Source organism: Sorex fumeus, unplaced genomic scaffold (genome assembly GCF_029834395.1).
Source record: "Sorex fumeus unplaced genomic scaffold, SorFum_2.1 ptg000006l, whole genome shotgun sequence".
NCBI lineage: Eukaryota > Metazoa > Chordata > Mammalia > Eulipotyphla > Soricidae > Sorex > Sorex fumeus.
Genome location: NW_026606063.1, coordinates 63,036,783 through 63,043,230, shown reverse-complemented (window position 1 = coordinate 63,043,230; position 6,448 = coordinate 63,036,783).

The window sequence follows — 6,448 nt, the reverse complement described above, 5'->3', positions numbered from 1 at the left end:
AGGTGTGGTGGTACCATTCCAGCTGTGCATTAGAAGGTGCTGGGAAATTGGTATTGCTGGCATTCACGAGTTTTACTGTCTTTTCTGCTTTATGTTCTAACCAAGTACAAAAGATACTTTACACCTCCTGTAAGCCTGTGATTTTCAAGTTGGTGTTTGCCTATGAAGTAGTTTAGAGGAGTCTGTTCCGCTTTCGATTTGTTAAAGCAGCATGTAGATCATGGTTGGAGCTTAATGATTAAATGCAGTCTCTTCATGCATGAGACTCTGGGCTCAATCCCAGCACCAAAATAATAATAATAATAATAATAATAAAATAAAGTAGCATTTCCATTCAGCTAATAGCCTTACCAAAAAAAAAAATCATTCAGCCTTGCAGGTAAGTACTGTGTTGTACTAAAACTTTAACCCCATAGTTTTTAGCCATTCTGCCTTTATCCACACTGTAAATCTGTACGTAGGAGACAAAATTGATACTTACTAACTGTTGCACCAATTATTGTCATAAATTGGTAAATATTATTTGCACAGCTGATGTATGTCATATTATTGAAGGACACTGTGATTATATACATCCATGTTAAACAGTTTTGAAGTGCAGATTTTAGGGTAGAATCATGAGTTATATTTTATATTTGGTTGTTCCCTCTGCTTCCATCCCTATTTTCTCTTAGTTAAGGGGAGAGTTAGCTATCTGACAATTTTAAGTCAGTGGAGACTGACTTTAGTTACTCAGAATTAATTTTTAATTTGTACATTTAACTTACAAAGTAGGTTGGTAAGAACAGCTGAACTGTGTAACATTGTTGCTTCAAATTGAAGTTTATATAACTAACATTCAGAATCAGTGCTCATATAGCAGCATATAACTGAGTGAGCTATTTGAGTATGGGGTATGGAGCAGTGAGAAACTGTATTATGTGTTTCTTGGCAGAGGATGTTGTGATTTCTCCCGGTAGATTGACACCACTTATGTTTCTCAGCATAGCAAAGCCCGCTGAGGGCTGGGCATCTGAAACATAATTGGGGTGCTTGCATGTTGCTGTGTTGCTTTGGTCCCCTTGTAAAGGTTAGAAGGAGGACTTGATTGGAAAGGTCAAAGCTTTGAGTTACTATTTATTCGTTATCACGGATGAATATTGTACCCCTTGATTCTCTATTCCTGTACAGCCAGGCTTTAATTAACGTGGTAAGTAAATAAAGCCTTTTGGTCACTGAGTGTGGATTCCAGGCTGTGCTTGGCAGGCACTCCACCCCCACCTGCCTTTGCTGGCAATCTTTATTCTTTTTTCCTCTCCTTGTGTCTTATTTTCCTTTGTCCTCTCTGCCCCTCGTTTTCACTTGCTTCCTACCGTTCTGTGGACCCCAAGCTTCAGTCTTAGGTTGCCAATTCCATTGCTTGACCCTACCTGTTCACTGAGGGGTGTGGAGGGCCATTCTCTTAGATCTGAAAGGTCTTCGGCTGCTTAGAATTATGGGAGACCTCAGGACCCTGTCACAGGAGGACACTACGTGGTGTGAGGACAATGCAATTGGTCAGAATAGCTTATTAACCCCGACCGCTCCCAGACACTTTGGCACGTTGGAGCAGTTACTACTATGAGGCATAGTACTTTGACTAGTATCGAAATTCTTCAGCATTAATGATTTGAAAATATATTTTGGTTGACTTATATTTTGAGAGAAGATTCTAAAGCTGATCTAATAGAGACTCATTCAATAGCAATGACCTTTAAAAAACTTACATTAAGTAAAACTGCCAGTAGATTAAATTGTATGTATGTAAGAGCCTCCTCTATTTACTACTGTGGAATTTCAGTAATTTTTAGAGGCTGCAAAATGGTTAAATGTTTTTTTAGGTGTGCTCTTTTATTAAATGCTTGTGCAGGTTTTATAATTCGCTACAAAGAGATTTAACCTTGTACATTTTTGTATGTAAAAAGTTGTAAGTAGCTTTATCCTTATTTAAATAAACGAAATAAAATAATTGAGTAAGTCTGTCATTCATAAAAATGTGGGGAAAGCCACTCTTAATGACTTGCCCTCTTTATTCAAACAAGTAATTTTTTTTTTTAGAGCAATAGCACAGTGGAGGGCATTTGCCTTGCAAGCCGCCTGCCTGGCCGAGCTGGGTTCGATTCCTCCGCCCCTCTCGGAGAGCCTGGCAAGCTACCGAGAGTATTTCGCCCGCACGGCAAAGCCTGGCAAGCACCCGTGATGTATTCGATATGCCAAACACAGTAACAAGCCTCACACTACTGGGTCCACTCGAGCAACTCAATGAACAACGGGAAGACAGTGCTACAGTGCTAGTAATAACAAGTATTTCTTTATTAGTTAACAGTTATCACTATACCAATGAGATTTTGAAGGTAAAGGACTATATCCATAATTTAAACAAGCAATATTGAAAGTATCTTCTGAGGGTTTGGCATTCTGGGCCCAGGGTGATTGGGATCATGATGGATCCAGAGTCCAGTCAATCTTGGGGGCCTGCTGGAAAGGACAGTCCCATCCATGTGTTGGAGCTGCCATCACTGTCACCGGTTTTGCAAAATCTAGAACCAGAATCCAGCTCCTGTGACCATTCCTCACTGGGACAAACCAAGATCTTTTTTTAAATTTATTATTGATACTTACTAACTGTTGCACCAATCATTGTCATAAATTGGTAAATATTATTTGCACAGCTGATGTATGTCATATTATTGAAGGACACTGTGATTATATACATCCATGTTAAGCAGTTTTGAAGTGCAGATTTTAGGGTAGAATCATGAGTTATATTTTATATTTGGTTGTTCCCTCTGCTTCCATCCCTATTTTCTCTTAGTTAAGGGGAGAGTTAGCTATCTGACAATTTTAAGTCAGTGGGTACCCATCCCTCCACCAGTGCCCATTCTGCACCACCAGTGATCCAAGTAGCCCTACCCCCCACCCCCCCTCTGTGGCAGGGCATTCCCTTTTGCTCACACTTTCCTTCAGAGTCTTGCAGTTTGCAATAGAGGTATTGAGTAAGATCTATGTTTGGGGTGATTTTCAATTAATTTCTAAGTTGGCATTTTAGTGATAGATAATGCAGCTCTAAATTGACTGAATTAGAAAAGCCTTGGGGTAGATGCCTCCCCCCTTCAGTCTGGACAGAAAGGACAAAAATGCTTATTTCTTTTTAGATTGTTTTCGGGTGCTTTTTACTAAAAAAAAAATAGTGGCCCTACTCCGTCATTTATTAAACTCCATTGTCTTATCTAAGGCAGGGGGAAAAATTCTGTATTAATGGTGGTCCTACAAGAGAAGACAAGTGAGCAGTGAAATGCTGGGTTATCATAGTGACAGAAAGTCAAACCGAGTCAAGGATAGAGGAAGGCTGGGTGCAGAGCTACTTGAAAAAAGTGCATAGAGACCTGGAGAGATAGAATGGGGGCAGAGGGCACTTTACACTTGGCTGACAACCCATATGGTTCCACAAAACCTGCTAAGAGCGATCAAAGTATGGGGGCTGGAGTGATAGCACAGCGGGTAGGGCATTTGCCTCGAACGCAGCTGACCCGGGTTCAATTTCCAGCATCCCATATGGTCCCCTGAGCACTGCCAGGAGTGATTCCTGAGTGCAAAGTCAGGAGTAACCCCTGAGCATCACCAGGTGTGACCTGAAAAGTAAAAAAAAAAAATTTAAAAACATGGAGGGTTAGGGCTATGATCTAAAGTGCTGGAGCACACACTTCCACATGTGAGATCCCTGGATTTAACCCCTGGCACCAACCCTGAATCTTGTTGAGAGCATTCCCTGAGCACCTAGTTAGGAATACCTCCTGAGCTTTGCTGGGTGTGGCCCCCAACCAACCATCTGCCCAGGTTTAAAAAAAAAAATGGAAATTTGAAGGGCTAGTGAAGGAGACCAAGCCCTCCCCACCTCCCCCCCCCCCAACACACACACACACACACACACACACACACACACACACACACAAATAAATAGAGGAAATGGGAGAAGATGACTACAGCTTTTCGTAAGTCTGGGAGCTTAGTCATGATGGTTGTCTTGGGTGGTTTTCTTTACCTGCCTCTGCTATCTTGGCTTCATCTTGCCAACTGCGGTCAATCATCCCAAGGACCTTTCTCCACAAAGAGGTGGAAAGCTCTTCTTTCCCTGAGGGAAGCCATACAGCTGTCATCCCAGAGTGTTACCACATAGCTAAGGTTGGTCTAAGTACACTTGCCAGCTGAGTGAGGGGAAGGAGAGCCCACGAGGAGTGGAAGCGGGGAGCAAACAGGCTGGCAGACCTGGAGCTAAGATTAACCCCCAGTGTGGTGGCAAATGCAGGGATGTGGCCTGGAAATAGTTAACTAGTGACAGAGTCAGCGCTAGAATTAAGTGAAAATTCCCGGAATCTTCAAGGGAGCAGCACACTGAGTGGGAGATAGAGAAGGAATGTCAGGGATAGAGAAAGCCCCACCGTTTGTACGTACTGCCACAATTGGGTCATGACTGAAGATGTTCGTTTGCAATGCTGAAAGAAGACAAACCTTAAAATGATCTAGTACAGTGCAACAAACACTTTCACATTTATTCTTTATTGAATTCTTAAATACCGGTAAGTCTTAACTACAGATAGTGAATTTCTTCAACTGAAATATGTGAGTACTCTCCAAATACACAGCAGGAAATGGCATATGTTTTGTTAAAGATGCGACATCTCACACTTCACACCGCTGATATACCAGCAGTAGCAACCACATTGGATGGGATGTAAAACAGAAGGCAATCAATCTTGTTTAAAATATTTACACGTAGGGCTTAACCTGTAACAACAATCTCTTATACAAGGGCTTCATTGCTCCACGGTGAGATCAACAATCTTCGCACACTTTCTTCTAAGGAAATCTATTAGGGCCTTTTACCGGGGCAGTCTTGGGTTGTGGTTGGGAAATTAGGAAGTAATAGTGGTGGGATAGGTGTTGGAATATCGAACGTAATAAATCATTGTGAACAACTATAAAGCTAAAATTAAGTTAAAAAAAAATAAAGGTGCAAAAGTGCCTGTTGTGGGCCTCTTGGGCTGCATGGCACTCAAATAAGCAGCCCTAGGTGTGTCCAGTTGAGGCCCTTCACAAGGTGGGGCCTCCCAGCCACTCGATAAGCCTTGGGCTACATAGCACTCACATAAGCTCACAGGGTGGGGCCTCCCAGCCAATTGATAAGCCCCTGCTACTAGTACCTGGTCCCTGAACAGGCTGAGTGTCAGAGTCAGGATGTGCTGTGCTTCTCTGGCCTGGCAGATCTGTCCCTGGAGTGCTTGTGGCATCTGGTGCCAGGTCCATACTTGGGTGTCCTGTATACGAAGCTCATCTTCAACTCTCCCTGGTACCCAAATGAATTTCTGGTTCTTTTTTGGTTTTTTTTTTTTTTTTTTTGCTTTTTGGGTCACACCCAGCGATGCACAGGTGTTACTCCTGGCTCATGCACTGAGGAATTACTCCTGGTGGAGCTCGGGAGATCATATGGGATGCTGAGAATCAAACCCAGGTTGGCTGCGTGCAAGGCAAACACCCTACCCACTCCAACGCCTCAAATGATTTTTTCCCTGCTTCGTGTTGCAGCAGAAGTCTAGGGCCTATGCTCGATCACTGAGCCACAAACATGGTCCCTCACACTAATTTTTAAGAAAACCAGCAGTGAGGGTCTATAGGAAGGGAACACCTACCTTGCCAGTGTATGGTTGAGTGTTTGGGTTCCGCATGGGTCAGGTAAGAGTCTCCTCCCACCCCCCACCCCCAAACCATCTCTAGCCATACCGCACAGCCGGAGGTGCAAGCACCATCCACACAAGAAAGGGTTGGGTTGTTGATGAACATCTGTAACTGGAAAGATGGTGAGTGCCATGGCCCATGTAGGACCCCTGATGTGCAAGTCTGGTTGCAACCCCCAGAAGGCACCACCCGCCATAACTCAACCCAGTGCACTCCAGGGCACCACTACCAGGTGTCAGTGCTGGCTGCACTGTCAGCCTGGCAGTCAGCTGCTCCCAGGACTGAAGCCAGTGGTGAAGAGGCCATCCGCTGCCTGCTGTTGAATACAGGACCTCGCGTGTGCCACCGTTCTGACTTTCTGAGAAAAATCACAGTTTGGTCTGATAATATTTATGTCCTTTACATATTAAAAAAATTTTTTTTGCTTTTTTTTAGGGGGGGGTCACATACTCCTGGCTCATGCACTCAGGAATTACTCCTGGTGGTACTCAGAGGACCATATGGGATGCTGGGAATCGAACCCGGGTCAGCTGCATGCAAGGCAAACGCCCTACCTGCTGTATGAACAGGCTTCTGCTAAGCTAGGAGTGCTCCAGGGACCCCTTCTGCCCACCCCTTGGGTGCCTGATTGCGCCCCTCTTTGCCATTTTAATTTTACCAGGGGAAATGAAAAAAAGAAGCTCTAGGTCCTGAGCAG